Source organism: Pseudorasbora parva, chromosome 13, assembly GCF_024679245.1.
Source record: "Pseudorasbora parva isolate DD20220531a chromosome 13, ASM2467924v1, whole genome shotgun sequence".
Taxonomy (NCBI): Eukaryota; Metazoa; Chordata; class Actinopteri; order Cypriniformes; family Gobionidae; genus Pseudorasbora; species Pseudorasbora parva.
The window spans coordinates 30,968,869-30,994,003 of record NC_090184.1 but is presented as its reverse complement, the minus strand read 5'-3'; the positions used below and the strand labels follow the sequence as shown (position 1 = coordinate 30,994,003).

The 25,135-nt window shown below is 37.6% G+C and overlaps 1 long non-coding RNA gene across 1 annotated transcript in view; it reads right to left on the bottom strand.

The window, feature by feature from the left end:
• Positions 1–25,135, bottom strand: part of LOC137038908 (uncharacterized) — a 131,721-nt gene that overhangs the window by 93,321 nt on the left and 13,265 nt on the right. Inside the window, exon 3 of the long non-coding RNA XR_010897572.1 lies at positions 19,147–19,281. This is a non-coding gene — a long non-coding RNA (uncharacterized lncRNA). The remainder of the gene's footprint in view (positions 1–19,146; positions 19,282–25,135) is intronic.

Here is a 25,135-nt window from a genome sequence, read left to right as displayed (position 1 = left end):
TCAGCATAATTGCAGCTCCAACCTGAGAAAGCAGTGGTAAGTGTAACAATGATGCCTATATTTAAACACTATTAATGGTAATTTGTTAACTATGGGCTCTTTTCCTTTATTGTAATACTATTTCACACACTGTCCGAGTGTTTTCCTCATATGCGCTCTTGTGCAAGCATTGACAAATCGTTTGAATCCTCCGAACACACGTCCACAAACAAACGTTCACATCTGCACATTTACATATCTTTTTTTTCTCATAAAACGAGCAACCTCATTGGCAAAATGTACCTGTGGCAATGTTTTTGCAAACCACAAAATACGTACCAATACACACTGCAGAAATTCCAACAGAAATGAACACTATAGGCAGAAAAACTGCATTTTTTTAGTCTATGGTATGTAAACTAAAACATTTTGAATTTTGCGTCACAGCTCCATGTTCTGCTTTTCTGATTCACCAGACTTGCTCGATAGCTCAGCTGATACAGATTTGTATTTGCAATGCGAAAAGCTTGAGAACGAACCCCATGAAGAACGAGTCATGATATAAGAGCTCAAAGACGAGTTCTAAACACAAGCTAAAAATACATGGACACAATTTTATTTTTGTCACATTTGCTTTTGTTAACACTTTCGGGTAGGTTTAGTGTGGGTGTACGTTAAAAACACAACGTAACAAAACATGTCAGATTCACGCAAATCTGTTCTGGAAAAAAATAAGCTTTTAGCGCCACCCAGTGGACATTTCACTTTGAAACTGTCGCAATATGTACGTATTGGTACATATTTTGTGGTTTGCATAAACGTTGCCATAGGTACTGATGAGATCAGGCTAAAAACGAAACAAATTGAATAGCCTAATGTGACATCTTGCATTTATACACATATCCGGACAGACAACAGTCTGCAGTGTATATATACATTTAAAAATGGGACTCTATTTTTAAGAATGCATATACTTATAAAAATATAAGAACAAAGTATGTTTTAAAAAGAGCTGTGGTTAGCACACCATTAATTTACACTGTTTAACCATTAAACACACACACACACACACACACACACACACACACACATATATATATATATATATATATATATATATATATATATATATATATATATATATATATATATATAGGTGTGTGAAAGCTCTCTAAGTAGTCTGAAATTCAGGGTTTTTGGATCTTATCAATCAGATCGAAAGTAACTAGTAACTAAGTACTTGAGTAGTTTTTTCATTGAATACTTTTTACTCTTACTCAAGTAACTATTACGATTGTTACTTTTACTTTTACTTGAGTAAATATTTCCGTAAGTACTTGTACTTTTACTTGAGTAAAGATTTTGGCTACTCTACCCACCTCTGATTACTAGGATATTTATTAGTACTTAAAAAGCACATACTAATGCCTTATTCTTAATGACCATAGACTACATCCCTTAATCGTACCCAATACCTAAACTTAACCACCAGAAAGATTACCTTATTAATTATTAATAAGCAGTAAATTAGGAGTTTTATTTCTTTCTCGGGTAAATTGATCTTGTTTTATGCATGTTTAGATAAAAATACTGATAAAGAGAATCAATTGAGCATCTAACTGTTTTAGCAAAGCCACACAGATGGTGGCAAAACACATCTGAACTCTCTTGAAAGAACACACAGCATTCTTTTGTAGAGCAGAATATAAGATGTTTTTTTTTCTTGATCATGGCCAAAACAAATTGTATTTAACATTCGTATGCAAATGTTCTATGACCAGCCCACAACAACAGCATGAAATACTGTACCTAACAATTTTAAAGGTTAAGCTGCACTCTGTAGAAATGCCCAAGGAATAGGAAGTGCATTCAATGCATGCATAATGATTTCTCAGTTTCGCCATTCTATAATTTACGTTGCAGTCTTGAGGGATTGCATCAGTGCTAGCAAAATTGGCCATTTAACTAATTGGGCCAAACCAAGTGGGAAAAGAGGTCAAAATCATATGAATGAATATATTATTTATATATATATATTGCTGACAACAAATATATTCCTGCAATGATTGTTAGAGTGACTCGATATGAACTGTGTAACTCAATATGAACTGTGCATGTGCCGTTTTTATCCAATACCAAAAGGGAAGGGGGGCATATTTCTCAAAGTAGGAGAGACTGTGGCGTTCTGCTACAGCAGTTCAGCAGGCTGTAGGCAGTTTATTGATGGTTCCTCAAACCGAGAGAGGAAGGCTTGCTTTTATCTCCTGGGGAGTTTAAACGAGCACTGAGGTTAAGTCATGCATTCACTCTTCCTCGAAACACAGTGGAAATTTTCCATTCAAGATCCCAGTACACAGGGAGTCCTGTTTATAATCTGCTGCTTTGCTTGCACAATTTGTCAATGGCATTGGATGTCCAAAGTATTGTGAAAATTATTCACTTTCACAGTGTGAGGCTGTGAGCAATTGTACCTTACTTCCTGTCATTGTAGCAGTGTATTTCAATAAGAAAAAAAAAGAAGGGAAAATAAACGGCACAATAGCATTAAGGTAAGTGTTTTTCTCTATTATGTAAATGTCTCAGTTGATGTTATTTCACATCTGCTGAATCGCATGCCTTTTCCATATGGATCAATTGCTGTGGAAGAATAATGCCACAATAAACAGTATATTGCACTTTGTCTCTCTCAAAACGATTTTCATTGACTTCTCACCAAGCTAGAAATTAGTTTCAAATCTCTTTCAGCATGTCAGTGCTGTCAAAGAAGTGACTGTGAACTCCATTAAACACCTTGAACAATGAGTCAGAGGACACATTTTTATGTAGTGTAAACTTATGACTCATTTTTTGTAGCTCAATAATCAGCATTTGCATTTTATTTGATGCATAGTCCTTCTGCTGGATTACATTTCTGGCTCCATGTCTCCCTTTTTGTGTTCTTTGTTACATGGTTCGAAGGACTCCACAGGATACCTGGCACACCATAGCTCGGCTTTCATTCCTTTAAACCTTTGTTAGCTTTGTGCATGAGCAATGTACACACATTAAGTAATGGATGAGAGAAGTGGTTGTGAGAAAGAATGACCTCCTTAGGATCCCTTTTATAAAACAGCCGCTTTTCCAGTTTCCAAATAAGTTACAGATTTTTCATATTTTAAACATTTAGTTGGGCAAATATTATTAATTACATTGTGCCATCTGAGGCTAATGCCTTTTAATATATTTTCAGGATAAAATGATTCCTTAAGAAAGATAACAGGGTTGACACCTTTAACATAAATTTGAAATTACAATTCTTGTATCACATTACAATTTCAAGTTTTCTCTCAAGAAATACAACTCAAAATCCAAGATTGAATAAAAAAGAAAAGAAAAGATGAAGTTCATGAGAGGGGTAGCCATGACAGAAATGGGACTGAATTCAATTGAATCAAATCTCTAATGAATTATTTGATTCAGTTCACAAAACATTCAGTGAAAAAAGAATCAAAGAACAGTCTTTTCATTGCAAAACACTATTGTATGTCTTTAGAAGACTTGAATATAGCACTTGAGTCATTTGTCTTTTTAAAATGATAGGTCACTCAAAGATTATGTAAAATTCTGTAATATTTAATTTCCAAATCCTTAATTTACTCATGTTGTTCCAGTCCTGTATGATCCTTCCTTCCATGGAATATAATAGAAGATACACTATATTGCCAAAAGTATTGGAACACCCCTCCAAAGTACTGAATGCAGATATTCCAATCACTTCCTTAGCCCCGTGCATAAAATCAAGTGTAAAGAAGTCGCCAACTTTCTGCAAAGTCAATAGCTACAGACCTCCAAACTACAGACTGAGCTTCATGGAATGGGTTTCCATGGCCGAGCCACTGCATCCGAGCCTTACATCAAAAAAAGCAACACAAAGTGTCGGATGCAGTGGTGTAAAGCACACCACCACTGCTAGAGCATTGGAGACGTTTTCTCTGGAATGACAAATCACACTTCTCTGTCTGGAAATCTGGCGACAAGTCTGGGTTTGGTGGTTGCCAGGAGAACGGTACTTGCCTGCCTGCATTGTGCCAAGTGTAAAGTTTGGTGGAGGGAGGATTTGATGAGGGGTTGTTTTTCAGGGGTTGGGCTTGGCCCCTATGTTTAAGTGAAAGGAACCCTTATGCTTCAGCATACCGAGACATTTGGGACAATTTCATACTCCCAACTTTGTGGGAACAGTTTGGCAATGCCATGACTGCGCATCAGTGCAAGCAAGGTCCATATAGACATGGATGAGCAAATTTGTTGAGGAGGAACTTGTCTGACTTAGGAGTCCTGACTTTAACCCGATAGAACACCTTTGGAATGAATTAGAGCTGCCTGGCTCACAGTGTCTTTCTCATCCAACATCAGTGTCTGACCTCACAAATGCACTTCTAAGAGAATGAAACATTCCTAAACCTAGACATCAAACACTCCTAAACCTTGTGGAAAGCCTTCCAAGAAAAGTTGAAGCTGTTATAGCTGCAAAGGGTCGGCCAACTCCATATTAAACCCTACAGATTAAGAATGGGATGTCATTAAAGTTAATGTGCATGTAAAGGCAGGCACCCCAAAACATTTGGCAATGTAGTGTATTTAGAGAAATTTCTCAATCCGTCCAATGAAAGTCAAAGCCACCAAAACTTTTATAAGTTACCAATATTCTTCAAAATACCTCATACTGTGTTCTACAGAAGAGAGATTTATAAATTATGAGAGAATTGTTTATTTTAGGGTGAACTATCCCTTTAAGAAGTTTGAAAGCTTACGTTCCCATTCGTTGTGATTACTTGACAAACAGCAACCAGTAAAATTTTAATTTTTGACTGATATAACCTGTTAATTAAATAAAGTATTTTTTTACACACAAATAAAAGGAACACAAATGGCACCGATATTGTAGAATGGCTCAAAGGCAGAGAGTGCACAAAACCAGGGAGCCATAAAGTTCTTTGAGAGAAGGAGGGAGAAAGAGGCATTGGCCACATCAATAATAGATAGAGGAATGGCCATAGGGCACTAGCAAAGCTGTTGCTCACTTAGAAAGGGAGACAGAAGAAATGAGAGAGGAGGATCTGGAACTGCTCTCATTTTTATTAATAGAAGCCTATTAATTAACCCCAGAGGTGTTAAATATAGCCCAGACACTCTGTGCAGACAACAGGCAGTTGGCACAGCTTGGAAGGGGAGAATTGTAGCAGTGAGAGCTGTAACAAAGCCTGGAACAGCTGCTCCTGCGACTGCACCTGAGCCCACAGAACACCTACTGAACCTGCTATGTATCCATCAATCCAAACTGGAGGACTGCCCATCTCAACACCGGTCAAATGGACCGGAGGGGCCCGAACCAACCCCAGCATTTCCCTTTTGCTTGAATCGGTTTGAAAAGTGGGTGAAAAAGAAGGGAAATCTGAGATAAAGAGAGCATTGAAGGGAAAATAAAGGTGCCAGATGGAAAGAGTAACAGGTTGCTTGCCTTGAATCGCGGGTTTTCCTTTAGCATTGCATCGTTACCATCATTACCTGCCAGCTAGATTACAGCAAAATCTCATTAAGTCCTGTAGCTGATATTTGTAATCAATGGCAATTACATAGATAAGATGCTAAAATATTCAGTTCACTGAACTCTACTGTGACATGCAGAACATGCATAGGTAAATGTTCATTTCATTAGTAAATGTTAATCAAAGTAACAACATATGAAACATCACTATTAATATCATATACGTTTATATTACAGAGTTCATTCACTCACTTTTTGAAATATATTAACTAGAGGATTTTACAGCATCTGTGTTTGAGACTAAGTGAGGTGTTTACCCTGATTCCCATTGACAAGCTCCAGTTCCAGACACAGAGTGGGCAGATGCGCTTGCACTCGGCTGTCAGGACCCCTGATGCCAACTCGACGGACTTCACCTGCCAGCCAACAGCCGGCAATATGTTCACTGATGCCATTCTACTGTACTGTTATTAGCTTTTTGAAACAGATGCATGCTTTCTGTAGTGTTAGTATGGTTAATGTAGAAATGACATCTGTGGATGAGTGTCAAATTGACCAGTGGTGTGTGGGATTTGGATGCAGGCTGGAAATGGGTTTTTCTCAAAGTATTTTTAGATTATTTGGAAAATGTATCAGAGTCAAAACCACAAATGCAACATTTCAATAGCAGTAGTGAGCCCGGGTCTGCGCATTAGTGAGCGCGAAGTGACTCGCTATCTCTCCCGCCTAATTAATCGCACGCCCCTGAACTTTTTGTGAAATAAACAGTTATGGAAATAAAACAAAAATAAAAAGTTAAAGCTCCAATCTTCTGCCTTACAACCCCAGTGAGCGAGACAAAGGGGACTATAGTGAGAAAAACTCACTAGAAAGATACTAAGCAAACACATACAATTCTGGAAAGTAAGTATACGGCAAGAAAGGAGGGACACATTTAAAAATGAAACAGTTAGAATGTTCAGTAGATTTGATCTATTTTTTATCTTCTGAATTTTTCTGGGGGACCCTTGGAACCTTCTGGAGGACCCCTGAAAACCCCTGTCCTATTACATTACATGCAGCCAGGTACTCAGGAAGTATGACCTATAGTGCATCCAGCATCAACATGCTTTGGTTTCACCTTTCAGGACTCATGTGGCACTCTTGGTTCAGTCTCATTCCAAACCTGGAAGAATATTCCAGAGATAAGAAAAAAAGGATAGATGACCCATTTGACCTCCCTACACTCGAGCTGGGTTAAAAAAAAAAAAAAAAAACTGGGTTAAAAACAACCCAAGTTGGGTTGAAAATGGACAAACCCAGAAATGGGGTTGTTTAAATTCACTGGGTTCAAACAACCCAATTTCTGGGTTTGTCCATTTTCAACCCAACTTGGGTTGTTTTTAACCCAGCATTTTTTAGAGTGTGCAATACACAACTAAATAAAAATAGTAGATAAATAATGATAATAAATTAGTAGTAGTAGTTGTTGTTGTGGTACTATCAGTATTTTTATTGTTTACTATAGTAAAAACATCTAAACATCCTTAAAACCAGATAAAGTTCATTTTGAAATTAAATTGCATATATTTCAAGACTTGGTAGGACATTCACGTCTACAAATTTGATTTAGTTTTAAGGATGCTTTAATGTTAGTTTTTTCTTTAGTTTTTTTAAAGTTGTTTTAGTTTTTTTTAGTTTTTAGTCTTTTTGTACTTTATTATTACAATTATTTAGTCTGATAAGCCAGACCCACATCAAGGTGTTTGGTCTGGGAAATCACCATTGACAGGGCTCAATCCGAGAGGCGGGATAAACGGTTGTATTTCAAATTTCCTCTGCACGCGATAGGATAACGTTTCAACCAACCAGAGCAATGAAGAGGGTGAAGCGGAGCTAGGTGAAGATTTCATTTTCGCCACATCTGATCGGCAAAACTCCGAACATATCTTCCTTTCTTAAGAATTACACCCACCGACTCTATACATGATGTGATTGCCCTGAGTTTGGTTTTTCCAGCTCACAATCACAAGGAGAGTTGCTAGACGACCATGGCTGCAAATTAAATTTGCTGCCGCTAGGGTGCGTCTAGATTTCTTGGCTAACAATTATTATGCGCCAGTCTGGATCTCAGAGAGCTGTGTAGCCTACCTGCCATCTCAAGAATGCTTGCTTGTTCCTATGCAGTTTTAATCCACCTGCTATTTGTACAAACAACATCATGTTTTAATAGGCAGTGTGTTCTGAAAGTATATCTGGCAACCCGCAGCTGTGTTCATTCACCACATTTACATGCAATGTTCACAGTACCAGATATATAATAAAACTGCAGTGTAGAGAGTTTGTCAGGTTCAGCACAACAATGCAGACTCTGACAAGCACTAATTATCACCCAGGTGGTTCCATATGAAAGCGCTACTTAGCCTACACAAATGCACTGTGTACTTAAACAAATTCAGAATAGCAGCATTCCTTCGTACATGTTGTATAATCATACCACGAGTCTCCTCTCGGTTTCACATCCCCAATTAGAGACCGGATGCATTAAGTAAGACATTTTTACATGATGACATGTGGCTAAAGCAGAGGCACTGAGCAAAGAGAATAATCAATGGAGCTGTCAGGCTGAACAGCAGGATTCCACTGACCTGGGATCTGCTGCTTGCTGCAAAAAAACCTGGTGCTAATGAGAGTGGCCCGACAGCGCCTGTGCTAGGTTCAGCTGACTGCTGTTTGGAGAGCAAGGTGAGAATGGAGGGGAGAAACATGAGCGCAGACTGACCTAAAGCAGAGACGTGAAGCCCTGTCACAGCTCATTAGGGTAAGACAAGACCTCTCCTCCAAAAGAACTAGGAGTGAAGGAATTTTATAAAGAGAAGTGTTGCTCTGAGTGTTGGTGTGTATTTCTACTGCAGAGGGAAGTGTGATATCGGTGGGTTTTTGTTTTTGTGTTTGTGAGTAAAGGACAAAATCAGGAAAAACTCGGAAAAGTCAAAAGCTGAAATAAAACATGAATTAAGAGGCCGAATGGAGAAATATGCTAAATATGTAGTAAACAGAATGGCTTAAATTAATATATTTTCCAAAATGTACTTCAAAGCCCAATGATATATATATATAGGAAAATCAGCTTTCCGTTCATGTTATATTTGGCCAAGATACAACTATTTGAAAATCTTGAAACGGAGGGTGCAAAAAAATCTAAATATTAAGAAAATCGCCTTTAAAGTTGTTCAAATGAAGTTCTTAGCAATACATACTAATACATTTTTGATATTTATGGTAGAAAATGTACAAAATATCTATATGGGACATGGTCTTTGCATCATGTCCCATACAATGTATTGTTTGGCTATTACCACAAATATACACATGCGACTTGTGACTGGTTTTGTGGTCCAGTCAGGGTCACATATGCTAATCTTAAAATACATTATGGCTAGATGCAAAATGTATTTTTTACAAAAATAAATAAAAAATAAATGAATGTAAGTGACTAAAATGCAATATACTGTATAATTTAAATACATCATGGTAAAATCTATATTAGCAATAGCCTACATAATTGCCAATTTTGAAAATATATTTTGTCATATTTCATTTAAGCAAAATATTGAAGCGAAAGAGTTTGTTTTCATACTAATTTTGTATCCAGTAAGTTTAGGTGCTATGCTTTTAACAAAAGCAGAAAAAGACTTTCATAACATGTGTTTGTGTACACTTTCTTATTGATTCATCAAATGGTTTAAAATCTTAATGTAAATGTAAAAACAAAACCAGCTTGTTGGTCACTTGCCATGTTGATCAGGTGAACCCTCTCTAAGTAAGTGGTGCTTGGCCAGAATAAGCAGACAGTTCGAAGGTCTGGCTACGTGAGGCTCGGATGAAAAAGAGACTCAGAAAAGGTAGAGAGGGACAGAGTAGGTGTGGGGGGGATGAAATGAAAACGGACGGAAATCCTATACTGCTGCAGAGGAAAGATAGCGCTGAACTGTCTTTCTCTAATTGCCTTTCTAGCCTGCCGTTCTCTGCACAGGTCTGGCATGAAGAAGCTCTCATTATACACCTGCACCTTTGGCAGCCTCATTACGGGCCTCCTTCGCCAAACGTCTGTTCTGCCCGGCGTGATCACGGTATGATCCGACTATAAAATCACTCTCCCTTTCACCCCCCCACCATGTCCTGCATACAGGTGACAGACATAGCAGCAGTTTGACCATGTTTTTATTCCCAGTTAATGATGATTCATTTGACATAACTGGCACATTCCATGAATACTTTGGTATCCCATGATTTTTTTAAAAAAGGCACAAATCATATGTTTTTATACTGTAAGATGTGTTTGATAAACTGTTATTTAACAAAAGCTGCCAAGTCAATATATATATATATATATATATATATATATATATATATATATATATATATATATATATATATATATATATATATATATATATATATATATATATATATATATATATATATATATATATATATATATGAATGTTTCAGTTACTCCAATTATCGATACAATAGTTATTTGAAGCACCAAGTTACTTTCAAAAAGTGGTTTGCTCTATTTTGATCACTTCCATAGCCAACGCATCTTAACAATAAACTTTTAGGACAATTTTAAACCATTTAGGAAGAAGATTGTTATAGGTGTTTGAAATGAGACTGCAATCTTCTAATGACTAATCGTGTAGCTTTATATCAAAGGTCTGTCATTTTTTTAATTTTTACTCAATTTGTAGTATTGACTGCATTCACCTAGCCCAACCTTTATTGTAAGAACAATAATTAACTTTTTTTCTTTAATTTCTTAGATTTTTTCTTAGAAGAGTTTCTCAAACTCTAAACCAAAATATGGTCCTATTTGCAATCCCTTTACACTTCCTCCAGGTTTCTTTTTCATTTTATTTTGATGTTTATTCTAGAAAATTGCAAAACCACATATGTAAAAAAAGCAAATATTCATAAACTGTAATAGAAAAAAACATAAATATAAAAACAAATAAAACTGCTCATTTTTTATATTTAGTTTGACCTTCTGAAGTAAACAAACGCCACTTTTATGATTGTTAAATGTTGTTTCAGTTGACAAAGATACAACAGATTTGTATTTTGTCCATGGAAAGTGGCTATTGTGAGCTGGGGAACTGTGCGAGTTAGGAAAGCATTTGGATTTATGCCTTCATGAGCTACATAAATAGAATGGATGGGATTGTGGTAATGAATGTCACAGAGAAAACAAAGCACATCTAGTAAGAATGTCAAACCGGGTACAGTACAACAGTGTCAACAAACAAACAAACAAACAAGCCTCAAAGAAAACACCAATTCATGAGGATCCACTGACAGATGGGAAGCAGCACCTGACATCAATGTTGTCAGATTTTCTGTCAACCCCTTCAAACTTTTACAAAAGTTTAAAAAGGATGTTCCATCTGAATGACTCATTTGTGAGCTCAGATGAGCAAAATCAAACATCTCTTGAAACATGCAGAAGTTTTGCACAGTATATTGAGCTGGAGTGATCTGAGCGCATTTAGAGTCAACCTCTATCTCCGTGATGATGTGACAGTTCTGAAAGCCCAGATTGCGATTGCTTGATTGCGATAATCATGACAATGCTCATTGTTTGAAACGCTCATGACAGACATAAGGCCACTCCAAAGTCACCTGACAAAATTGCTTATTAGATGCAACTGTGTGACCGCCTTTTGACTGGAGAACGATTCTCTTCTCCTTAACCTTTTGTGGAATTCAAGAGGAATCAATGAAATTGCAATGCAGTTCCAAAGGCTGCGAAGCTCTTGCCTATTGATCGGAAAAAGTCTGTGTCTGCAATCAATCGCTCTGGGATGTAAGTTGAACCACATCAACAAAGGCCAACACACGTTCAGCACTATTGGGCCATTTACAGAGTGATTGCAGGTCCTGTGAAGGACAAAAGCATAACAAGGTAGCGGGAAAAAAAGTATAGTTCCCCCTGTTAATAACCCTTAAATTTCATCCACAGTATCTCAAGCAGGACTACTAAATGGACAACCTCAGAGAGCTGAATTACAGGAGTGTGAGAAGAGTTGGAAAGAGAGGCAAGTTTACCAGACAGATGAACTTCTCTCACAGTCGAATCAAAAAAGTTATCCAATTACAACCAAACTTACTTACTACCAAAAGTAGTTTGCTAGTTAAGAAATCAAAAAGCTCTAGGCATATTTTAAATAGCATGTCTTTGGTTGTCATGTCAAAAGTTTAGACATATCAAACGTAATCTGCCAATATGGACCCTTATAATAAAAAATGTCTTCCTTAATATTATACCCAGAAGCTATGCCATTAAGACTAGCGACTATATAATGAGCTCTCAAATGACCCAAAGTATCAGAACACAACTCCCTGCTCTGAGCAACACTTAGTCAATAAGGTCATTCAACAAAATGTATCGTAATTAGCCACTGGCTGAAGGGCCTCAAGTGAACTTGTCCCCACAGGGAACAATAAAAAAGCTCTGCCCGGCAACATAAGCACATTGCTTTTTGCCTCAGGCCGTTCACATGCACGGTATTATAGATCTGGCAAAGGTTTTCACCCACATCTGACGTTAGTGCTTCAATCTCAGCACGCAATATGCTTTGAGGGACTCTGTGAATTAAACTGAATCGAAAGTTTTTTTTTTTACTGTAAAAGCAGTATTTTAGCTTTTACTGTAAACAATTTCCATAATCTTAATATTTAATTTCAATTACGTTTCTGCCAATTGGTGTAATAACATTAAAAAAGACAATTAATTGGAATCTACACTTAAGCATAGTGACTGACTCTTACACCTAATTATAACTTTAACTTATAAATCAATCATGTGCTTCAAAGTACAGAAATGCATTATTCTTTACAAACAATTAAGGGGGTGGAGTGTTTGCGATACTGTTGTTTGTGAGATGAGTGGTAGTTATCTCCAGTGAACTTTAATTATAAGTTGACAACTTGGCACGCACAACAATGGTGACAATTATAAGATAATTAGCTATACAATTTTAGATAATAATTAATAAACTCAACACTGAATGTGCCAACAAAAAAGAACAATAGCAAAATAAACAGCAAGTTTATATATAATAACAGGCTATGATTTCAACTGGATTATTTATTCATGCCACAGTGCAGGCTAACATAAATGCCAGTATAGTACTGTGAAGATCACATTACTTGTGGAACCATTTGGGTCGCCACACTGTCGGAACCCTCTGGAGAACTTCTAGGGGCAGCTTTCAAAAAAGTTCTCTGGGGAACAAAAATGGAACCCATAAGAACTCTAAAGACTGCAGTCATTTCCTTCAGTAACACCATCAAGAGCCTTTGAGGCACGTGAACGTTTCTTGAGTACATTGAAGCAGTATCACAAGCAAGAATTTAAAAAGGAAAAAACAAAAACTGTTCCAAAATAACCACTTACAGTATGGGACTACTTTCTTAGGACATGAATTTAAGATCTGTTGTTGCTAGTTTAAAAAAAAGTGTTCCCTTGCCATTTTGACAAGGCACTTGGTACCACAGTGATGTTGGCTTGGGCCAGTTATGGAGCAAATGTGCATTCACATTTACTGTGCACACCAAAAATTTGCAATCCAATAATTTCAACAGGAATCCTCACATCTGGATGACAAAAAAGCTCCCCACACAGATTTTGCTTGTGGTCAAATTAGTATTTTGACTTGTCACTTGTTTTGTTCATGAATTAATCAGTGTTTTTGAAAGACAAATGTTGAGTGAATTATTCAATGACATAAAGATGTCACTTCTGAATAATTGTCACTTCACGTTTCAGTGAATACTTTATTGTTTTTCTTATAAACAATCTCATCACCAACCTTTGAGGTGCTGCCTACACAGTTCGTAGTGATAATACCTGTGTAAGTGGTTTGATTGAAGTGCCCCATTATGTTTTTAGGGGCCAAGCACAGAATCGTTAGACATCTTATTATTATTATTCCGCCATTGGAGTCTATGGTGGTCCAGAACCGCTTGCGGGAAATTTGTTGTGAAATTTGGTACACTGATAGAGGTCAGGACCAATAGTTAACACACCAAATTTGTCTCCATCTCATTCCCTCTAGCGTTACCACCGGTCCAAAATGTCACTCATATTTGTGCTAATAACTTTTGAAAATAATTTTTTCGTTTGATTCCTTGACTCAAGCCGAGCTGATCATTTTCTGTTATGTAAATTTTTCCGCCATTTCAAACTCCTCCTGGGCTGTTACTCTGATTTGCACGAAAATTAAAAAAAGAACATCATCAGACCACGCTGAAAAAAGTTATTGGAATTGTTGAATCATTGAAGCATTTTTGATAAATACACAAACAAACTGTACGTAGCTCTTGTGAAAACAGACGTAAGGCTGTATCTCCACAACGCTTTATCATATTCAGACCGAACTTGATAGGTATCCGATTAAGACAATACCACCGCCAGAAGTTCGGAAACAGGTTGATAGCTATATGTAAATGCCCAAATGTCAAAATATTGATTGTAAGGGTGGGGTAGTAAAATCTAATCAAAGTCAGGTGTCAGTCATTTTTTACATGTTTTATTTACCAGTGTGTAGATGAGGAACAATGAATCGCTGACATGAGTAGTTTAGTCAAGCCATTAATGGTCGACCGCATTCTTAACAACAAAAAACTGTACACGAGCATGCTCCGCCCTAATCTGCGGGTCCACGTTCGATGTTGAGAACCATGTCACAATCCGCATACTGGTGATGTCCATGATGGGCGCTGTAACATTGGTCAAACAGAGAAGATGGTTTAATTCCCTGCTTTTAGGAAAGAGGAAAAAACTCTCCAATGTTTCGATGTCAAGAGATGATCAGAGGGTTCTAATACTATAACCACCAAGTACACCATCAGGTATTACTAAACTTCAAGTTGAATAGAGGCCTTTTCCCTTGAGATTACACAAAGATGCTGGAGGGAAGAGTTTGGCGGCTTTAAACATGACTGTCAGGACACATATTTTTTGCAAATCAATGACTCTGTTTACTGTCATGCACAACAAAAAATGTGTTTTGAATAATGTAACAGTCTGTTTATGTAAACAGCAGCTTGTACTTAAAATCTTCGAATATGTTTATGCTAAATAGTACATTTCACTTATTGTAGACTACAGTATGTGGGTATATAAATGTCCTGCTATGTCTACCAGAGACCATCTGCACTTACAAGTTTAACTAAGGTGTGTGGGCAGCAAAAGCATTTTAAATAATCCCTTCACTGACATGGTGTCATTTTAGGTCCTTCAAATTCAGACATTCACAGGAGCATTCATAAAAGTGTCATATTAATATAATTATCTCATGATGCTTCCCATATTTGCACATGCTTTTTACAAATGTTCTCAGGAGCTCAGTGTTCTTATTCATATGCACATACACCCACGACAGTTAATCTAGTAGAATTTTGCAGTGTCCTTCAAAAACTGTAATTTTATTCCAGTTTCCGTGGAGCCATTAAATAAATTCCACCTACAGTAATTCATATGCATTCAAACACAGTGCGTCTCATTTTTTGGCTATGCATCATACCCAGTTTAAACTATTCTATCCTATCTTAAGTTAGCATGAAAATGCATGCCAGGCCTGCTTTGTATCATACTCTTGTAAACAAATGGCAAATGATTCGTTTCCAGGCTCATCTGTCTGTGTAAATGGCTCTATCTGAAAACGCAGCTCCATTTCGCCGTGCGGTCCTGGCAGCTGATGTTATTTATGTTACCGTGGTGGTATTCAGGCAGTGGCAGCATTATGCTTTTGTCACTGTTGATCTCCGCAGTGGGTTAAACGGCTTTTGTTACAAATGACCCGACGATGGCGCACTTTGGATAAGAGAGCATCCGGACCAGACTGGAGAGAACATTGTTTGAGAAGCACTCCCACATTTATGAATGTCAAGTGAGTCATTCAATAAAGCTTAATGAGTAAATCTACACTTGCAAAAATAAATTGCCTAAGTCTAAGACCAAATCACGGATACACTGATAGGACAACCCTTGCTCAAATTAAAGGGGTGATAAATTGAGAAATCAACTTTCCCTTGAGCTTTTGATATATAAAAGGTCATGGTAATATAAAAATATACTGCTAGTTTGAGAGCTCAAAACCCCCTTGTTAGTCAAAGAAAAGCTTTCATAACGCCCACCGACTCATGAAGCTGCGGAGAAGATAGCAAGATATTGCACTATTCCTGGTTGTGGAAGAACACAGTCGCTGCATACGCTTCCTTCGGATCCTAATATTAGGAATTTGTGGTTTAGCTTTATTTTTAATGACGTTCCAGCTCACGTGGGGAAGAAGGGGTTATATTTACTTCATTTCACTGCGGAATCGTTTGTAAAAAAATCTCAGGTCGAGCTGGATTTGCAGACATATTGAGATTAAAACACAATGTTTTTTTCTTCTATATTGGATCAGACAGGAGGAATGGTGCAACACACTTATGTAACAAAAGTAAAATGCGTTTTTTATGTCATAGTATTGCATTGTTATAGATCGTTTTGCTTATGTGTATGTGTCTAACAGAACATAGCTTTAGCACGCTGGACTCGTGTATGGGCCAGGGCTCGCAAAGTACAACGTCCCGGGGCTATGCGTTTTCCAGACGGGCTACCAAAACGGAAGCCTGTCTGCAGGCTGATGAATCTCATAATATCCCTTTCTTGTTCTGCGGTGTTCTCTCTCTCTTGACTTGACATTTGAAAGGCGCGTGCACATGCACACGCAGTTCGCACTTATATCGACCGATCGTGCGGGCTTTGTAATACAAAAATAATAGTCCAATCAATCGCGGGTGGATGAGAAATAAATCATTGTGTTTGTTTGATAAAGACATTAATTCTGGTTACCACTTTCAAAACAATGCCTCCCTCATGTGAACTGAACTGACATGGGAGCTGAAGCTCATTAAATATGCAAATATTATCCAATCCTAGCCGTGGGCGTTTACTTCCAAGTCTCCAGTGCATCACGCACATCAAAACCCGTTCAGAAGACAGCCTCAAAACCAGTGTAAAAAATAGCCTATTACTTATTAGTTATGATGTTTTTGTATGTAAAAACCACACAAATGTCATTAGTTTACCTCAGACAATAGTATAAAAAAAATAAAAAAACACCTTTAATGTTAGATTTACAGTCACATTTAGATGTACAATCGTAACCACACACACTGTAACAGACATTTGACTATGAGAACTTGCATTAGTCAGCGCAAAATGTATTTATGCAGCAATCTGCCAAAACTCCCTTTTATGTGAAAAGATATATAGAGGAACCAAGGAAGGTCTTCTGATTAAAGAAAAAAAAAGCACTCTCTAGTGAAATAACCCTGCACTCAATGCAAAAGCTTTGTATAGGTCACGAATACACCAGGTTCCACCATCACTCCCTTACAATGATCCCTGTCACCAGAACACTAATCACCTGCACCTGTCACCCATCAGCACACCAATCTCCTGACAATGGCTGCGTCCGAAACCTGGAAAATGCTGCCTTCGGAGGACACATTTCAAGGTAGGAAGGCATGTCCAAATCTAATGTTAGCTTCACTTCCTGTCTCCTGATATATCTTCATCTAATCGAGTTTTGAAGGCAGCATATATGTATCCTTCGCTGCATTTGATATCCCACAATCCTATGCTTTCTATTCTGTGCTAGTTGAGCAAGAAAAAAAGATGTGGCCCGAAAGTTGTGTTTGCTGGTCAGTTATTTTCCACTTCACATAATTTCTAGCAAAAAAAATTACTAATGTAGTAAATAAATATTTGTTTAGTTCTCATGTGACACATTTGTTTTTGGGATTTGGTGTCTTTTTTGTAATTTTATCCTCAGTCATTTTTCCTGGTTCTTGTCATGTGACCTATATGCCCTTATTTGATCATGTAATGTGCTTCCCTAGTTTCATGTGTCTTGTTCTGTTTGGTTCCATTGTCTATAGCTGTGTCTCATTCATTTAATTTCGATTACCGCGTCCTCCGGATGACACATCCTGTGAAGGATGCAGTGTACGGCGTGTCCTCGATCACATTAAAACAAGATGTCCTTTGTAGGACACACAGGCAGGAAGTATCATGTTGCTATGCTAACACGTTCAGCCTCGTTGCGCTCTCACGCCAGTTATATGAATGAAAATTATTTATAACTTGAAAATAACTATGAAATGTTTCTTGCTTATATATTCTTGCCCTTGCATGTATATCAGGCGGTGGTGCTGTTTTTTAAAAAATAAAAAAATATGACGGTTGTTAACTGTGACGCAAATAATTCTGGGTTGTCTGCAGCAGCGAAAGATACACCTCATGCACACTCCGAACTCCTGTGAAAAAAGGGCGCATTCGAAGGACACATTTGGCGTGTCTTACTCACTTTTTTAAAATGAGACATGCAGCCTTCAAATGCAACCTCCGGAGGACACAGGCTTCTTCTTCTACGATTTTATTGGTGGTTGACAAACAACGAAATGATGTATTACCGCCACCGACTGGTATGGAGTGTGGAACAAAATGACACGTCCTGCCTTTTTATATTCTATTCCATAAATTAGCCAATTTTAGATACTGAAAAAGAAAATAGGACACAGCCTTCCGAAATGAGACGTATGTGTCATGTGTTCTCCTTGGTTGGTTTAGTCATGTGTCCATAGTTCTCATGGGTTCATTGTCTTGTCATGTGGTTGAGTTCTGGTTGATCATTGGTTGTCATAGTCATGTGTTCCCCAGTCTCTGTATATATAAGGCTTGTTCGACTTCACCCAGCGATGCGCAGACCGATCAGCGGCAGACTTGAAGCACTGCAAGCCGATTAGAAATTTTGTCCAACTTGAGACAGTGCCGGCAGCACGTGACTGTGACGTATTTCAACAAATTACCGCAAGAGTGATGCAGCCAATATTACTGATGCAGCCGGTGCAGATTCTCAATGGTGGCTGCAGGAGGATGCACAAGCTCAGATGACGACACAGCTGATCCACGATTGGCCAGATTCACCGCATGACAGCGATCATGTGTGTTTCGTGTTTATTCTAAAACCTTATGTTACACTAATGCTCACAAATCATTTATTTATAACAGTAAAACCACTTTTCATGTTGTCGCGATGTTATATTGTCATGTTTATGAAACTAAAACTGATAAAAACTGTTGACAACACTTAATTGATAGTGTAGGTTTTAGGTATGTTTGCCTATGTTTGCCTTGGCAGTTTGTTGAGTATGATTCCTTGTACCATTGTTGGCGAGTTTCTGTTTCTTGTCAATTCTATGCCAAGTCAAGTCTATGTTCATCGTAGTCCTGTTTACATTCTGGATTTAATAAATGCTGCACTTAGGTTCAACTACAACTTGCCTATAATGGAATATGTTATACAACGAAAGCTCGCTCTATTTTGATGTACATCAATAAACTGTTAAACTGCCTAAAAATGTCCAAAAATCAGTTGCATTCATGCACAAACTCTGCATTACAAACACAGTGTCTGATAAGGCAGCGAGGCAACAAGTCGGCCGCTTAGGTTTTCGGATGCAGCCTATATAAAAAACTTCCGCCTCAATCATTGTCTGGTCTCCAATACAAATACACGGCTAAATATCTGCAATCTACTCACCTGAGAATGGACCTGCTCATTCGTTCCTCTGTGCCCCAGTGTATCACTTCCTGTCACCATGTACTCCCCAACTGTAGATCCTACCGGCAGCTGAGGTGTGTGTTATCCATCGCTCCACTCCTGCTGTCATATATACTGCAAAAGACAAAGACTGTGATTAGTCCATTCAAGATTCATTCAAGTGCTCTGGGTCAAAACTGCTGCTTAATAAATATCATTGTTAACATTTATCTGCTTGTTCTAGCTGAGTCTGTGTATTGTTACAGTATTCTCATAGGCGCTTATTAACAAGAGCTCATATATATGTTCCCTGTGAGCTGGGCAGAACATATGATTGTAATTAAGTATATCAGTCTTTTTTTAAACAGAACTGACAAATTCTTTTGTTTTCTTGTTATGAGCTTAAACTTCGCTAAATATTGGTAGATTTATGCATAAAACAAGACAAATATTTCAATGACAATGAACAATGAATGGGTATATCTTGCATTTAATTCACTGAAACCAAGGACCTGCTGTTTTAACAATTGGCTAAGAGAGTAGATTTCTAGAAACATTCTCATAAAATGGTGGCTGACCACCAATAAGTCTGTCATAAACAAACACCATTCAACCATATAACTACACTACCACTTTATGCTTGTAAAGTGGCCTCTATATGTATGTTCTCAGATATGAGTCTGACTCTTGGGGTTTCTGGTCACTGTTACAGCAAGAACAGATTACACCTTTAACATCGTCCCCAACCCCTGTGCCAAAATCTTAAATCACTATTGTAAGCGAGGCTGACTTTTAGCCCACAGAGCTGTACAATTCTGCTGTATGTGAGGTTTTCTCTCTCTTTGACATCAGCCAAGCAGGAGATTCAAATTCCCCAGTGGTTAATTTACCTACTAAACACTAAAGGCAATTTGTCAGTTTAATGATGGTGAAAGGTTGTGTTTGAGCACTGTGAAAAGAGAGAGAGCAGCTAAGTAATGATGAATGTTTGGAGTTTCACATCAGCGTTTGAATTGATTTATACTGTTTGCTCATGTGTAATCAGAATTAATTAGTGGCATTTTTTCCTTGTGAAACGTCATGATAATGCAGCAGCTATGCACAATTTAAGGAACGATTACTAATTAAGACAATGAGATCAGAGCATCTTATTAAGACATGACTTATTTTACAGTAAACTCTTGATACCAGATTTTCAAATATGTGTAGAGTATTGGATGTCCTTCTCTAATTGTGACCGTCAGGGGGTGTGGAACAATCTGCTTGTGTGACATATATAGGTCAAGGAGCGAGATCTGGTATGTCATGAGCACTCTATTGGAAAGAACAGCATGAGAGAAATACTTTGGCTTGCTTTGCACAAGTGAGTGCTGAGAGTGTGGCACAGGGCAAACGGGAGGGCTTCTCTTTGACACACACACCCACCCTCTTCCCATGGGATGTCATGGATCCAATTTTTTAAGGGGTCACCAGTGGCTGTTCTTACTTGATGCCTAAGGCAAGATGTGACTGGACTGGGCCTATACAAAATCAGTGCTCACAGAGAGATCTTTAAACTTAAAGGGTTAGTTCACCCAAAAATGAATTGATGTCATTAATGACTCACCCTAATGTTGTTCCTCACCCATAAGACCTCCTCTCATCTTCAGAACACAGTTTAAGATATTTTATATTTTAGTCCCAGAGCATATGCAGTGTATGCACACTTTACTGTCCATGTCCAGAAAGGGAATAAAAACATCATCAAAGTAGTCCATATGTGACATCAGTTGGTGAATTAGAATCTCTTAAAGCATTGAAAATACATTTTGGTCCAAAAATATCAAAAACTACGACTTTATTCAGCATTGTCTTCTCTTCCGTATTCCTTCAAAAAGATTCAAATGGTTCATGAATCAGTGAATCGATCAATGATTCGGGCCGCCAGTGTCACGTGATTTCAGCAGTTTGGCAGTTTGATGCTGAACGGAGGTCTTACGGGTGAGGAACGACATTAGGGGGAGTCATTAATGACATCAATTTCATTATTTAAAAACATATTAAATAAAGAAAGAATTTACTGTTTAGACCCATCCTATTAAATTTGACCAAAATAATGAAAACAAAACAATATTATCCATACATGTGAGAAATGTTAGGGATACATATCAATGTGTGTGTATATATTATACTGCAAAGGGTGGGCCAACTCCATATTAAACCCTATGAGAACCCCTTTAAGAATGGTATGACAAAGTTATAAGAATATAATATAATATATATAATATTTAATATATATATATATATATATATATATATATATATATATATATATATAATATTCTAACTTTGTCATACCATTATATATATATATATATATATATATATATATATATATATATATATATATATATATATATATATATATATATATATATATATATATATATATATATATATATATATGATGGTAATATTTTATGCTGACGTGACTTTTTGCTAATTTGCAATTATGTCCTTCAGTTAAAAATTCCCACGGTTCCGACGGTGGCTCACAATGATGTGGTACAGTACTGATAAATTGAGCAGCTCACTCAGTTCGTCAGTGTAAATGGGGTTGAGACTGAGAATAGAGCTCTTTCATCTTGGCTGATAAGAATGTCCTGATTACATCTAAATGAAGAGCAACATTTCTAGCATTATCAATCAACGCCACATTCTCAGACCTCCACAAAAATTAGCTCCAAAATGGTCTCCGCCCATTTTAATTTTCCATGACAGAGCACATTAGTTCTTCCACCTTCCTCAATTAGACTGGCAAATGATTACAGTTTCCGTGGCTGCGGAACATCAAAAGAGAGATGATGTTGCGGGACACAGTTTCCTGGTGTGTTCCTAGAGTGTGTGGTGTCTCTCGGGAAAACTCTTTTGCATCAGCGATCGCCGAAGATCCACAATTCTTTGCATTTTTTCCTTGCTGGCGAGTCTCATTCATTTCAGCCCAGGCCTTCTGCTGTGGGTCTCCTGAGGCATTGTCCCGACCCGCTGAAAACCTGCGAACCTTCCTCCAAACCTTTATCTCTCTCTTTCCCCTCTTCTTCTCTCCACCCCCTCTCTCTTGTTCGACACTAACTGGGGCAGTCAAGCTGAAAACAAATTATGTGTAGAAGTTTCCATAGACAAAAGGGAGGAGGCTGACGGAGTCCTGATTTGTTTGCTCTTGTGTAGGCTACCTCTCCTCCGTGTGAAGATGGATTTGCTTTCGGATGAGAGTGACGGAGCTGCTCTATGATATAAATCACATTACTGCTGGTTGACTTAATTGATGATGAATTTGTTGGTGGAGTCCCATTGGGTTTGGTAATTATGACATGCAGCTGTTAAGCACTGTCACTCTGGACCAATCAAATTGGTTCACTCTGTTAACTATAGCAGCACAACCATGCATCTCATTTGCTGGAATTTCCTTGTAATTAATCATATAAGTTTGATACTGTAAAACTGTAAGAAATATTCACATTTTATGACTATGATGTATCTTTCACAAGTCACCTCTGGCCATCTTCCTTGCAACATAGCCGTAGGGAGGCTTAAATTATGCATATGTGTGTGTGTGTGTGTGTGTGTGTGTGTGTGTGTGTGTGTGTGTGTGTGTGTGTGTGTGTGTGTGTGCGTGTGCGTGTGCGTGTGCGTGTGCGTGTGCGTGTGCGTGTGCGTGTGTGTTACTTTATCATTACTGGCCTGAGGTTCACATAAAAAATATATATATATATATTTTACAGCTGGAGGTCAGCAAGTCGTTGGTCAATATAACATTGTTGGGGGTAACGCATTACAAGTAACTAAAGTTGTGTAATCAGATTACTTTTTTCAAGTAACTTGTAAAGTAACTGACTTCTTTTCAATTTAAAAAAAATATCTGTTACTTTTTCAAATAAGTTTGTTTTCCAATTTATTGACTGACAGCTTTCCTGTCCTCATGTTTAGAGAAATTGTTAATAAGGGCAGAGGCGGTGTGTGCGCGGTAAACACGATGGTTATTGTAGTTTTAAAATAAATGCGAGCAGCCATTTGATCATCTCACGTGCAACAACAACAACAACAAAAACAGATTCAATATTACTTAAAATGAATAAAAACAGGGAAATGCAATCTTAGAATATTACTCAAACCTGCAATAATTAAATATAAGCATGTTGAACTGCATCCTATTCTTAGTCAAATCCAGGATGGCAGCTGAACGTTTTGTTTTTAACTGCGCCCTCTACTATGCAGGCATGGATTTGCATTTCTTGCCTGAGGCTCATTTATTTCCCTTTTGGTGTGAAAGGGCATTTACATCAGTCAAAAATATAACTTTTTTAACGGAGCTCCTGAAAAAAAAAAAGAAAAACAGGCCAGGGGAGAAAAAAGTAAAGCAAAAGTAATGTAGCGCATTACTTTCCATAAAAAGTTACTAAATTAGATACTTTTTTAGGGAGTAACATAATATTGTAATGCAAATAACTGATCACAAATTAAATGTACTGTTTGTGGAAATTCTCTTCACTGGCATTGCTCATGGAGATGAACGACTATCAATGAATGAATTAAGCTTACTCAGAAATCTTTTTATAGCGTGCTAAATCAACACATCAGTAACACACTGATGTAATGAGGGACTTTGCCCTCCAAAAGCCTGGAAATGTCCTAGGCATAGTAAGTTTTGGACAATATGTGCATAAATCCTTAAACAAGATCAGCATAAATCCATAAATAATTTCTTTATGTACATGCATTAAAGTGACTTGCAATAAAAAGTTTTTTTTTTTTTTTTTTTTTTTTAATAAAAATATATTTTTTAAATAGGGCCTATGTGTGCTCTGCATTAAGGGGGGGGGGGGTGAAACACTCAATCTTATATCAATCTTGAGTACCTATTGCATCCTTCATATCTCCGAAAAGTCTTTAGTTTTATTATATTTATAAAAGAAAGATAGGCTGTACCGAGTCTTTCCGGAAAAAAACGAGTGGCTGGAGGCGTATCGAGTGGGCGGAGCTAAAGAATGACGAACGCACACAAAGCGGTGACGTCATCAAGCGTGGAGGAGAAAACGCTACCCTAAATAAACCATAGCTATCAATCTGATTCACCTAATACATATATGATCCAGAATGCTGTGCTGAAGCGCTGAAGTCGCTTGACATCACCCAGAGGAATAAAGTGGAGTGCGGCGCTACAGAAGTGTTGCACGGACGACTGGATCTGAACCTGAGAGCAGTGTTTATGGGCGTGCATTTGCTCTTTCCCTCTAGTAACGCACGCGCGCACCCTTCCGGGAGAAGAGCCCGTACGGCCCATACAAGGACCTTCCGCAACATCAAGCGGACCCATACTCAAAAAAACTCTCCGAAACTTGTGAGAAACCGGAAGGAGTATTTTTAACACAGAAATACTCCATCAAACGTCCAACTTAGTTTTTGAAACTTTGTCTATGTTTAGGATAGGAATCCAAGTCTTTAACAGTGTAAAAAGCTCAGTATGCAAGAAACAGCATCCCCCCCCATTTATTTTTAGTTGAAATTAATTTTATTTTTAGTCCAGTTTATGGGGGAGAGGAGACAGAGTGAAGCAGCCAATGAGTATATGGGAGAGAGATGGACAGATGGACAGAGGCCAATGGGCAAATTTTAGATTTTTAATAACCACTGAGTCAAGACCTCTGTGATTTAAGAACAAATGAACTGACTGTTTTCAAGTGAATCATTCTGCTGATTAACAATTCAGGAACCAAACAAATGAAATGTCTTTATGGGTGATTTATTTAATCACTCAGTTAAAGGTAACTTTTAAATTGCTCTAGCGGTTAATTAATAAAAGTACATGCGTCTTGCAGTACAACATTGTCGCCGGATATACTTCTATCTGTTTATAGCGGTGTAGATTCATGTAGATACTGTGCTACTTTGCGATGGTTGTCGTCCCGCTCAGCCTAAAATAGTTAGAATATAAACACTCACTTTACGTAGT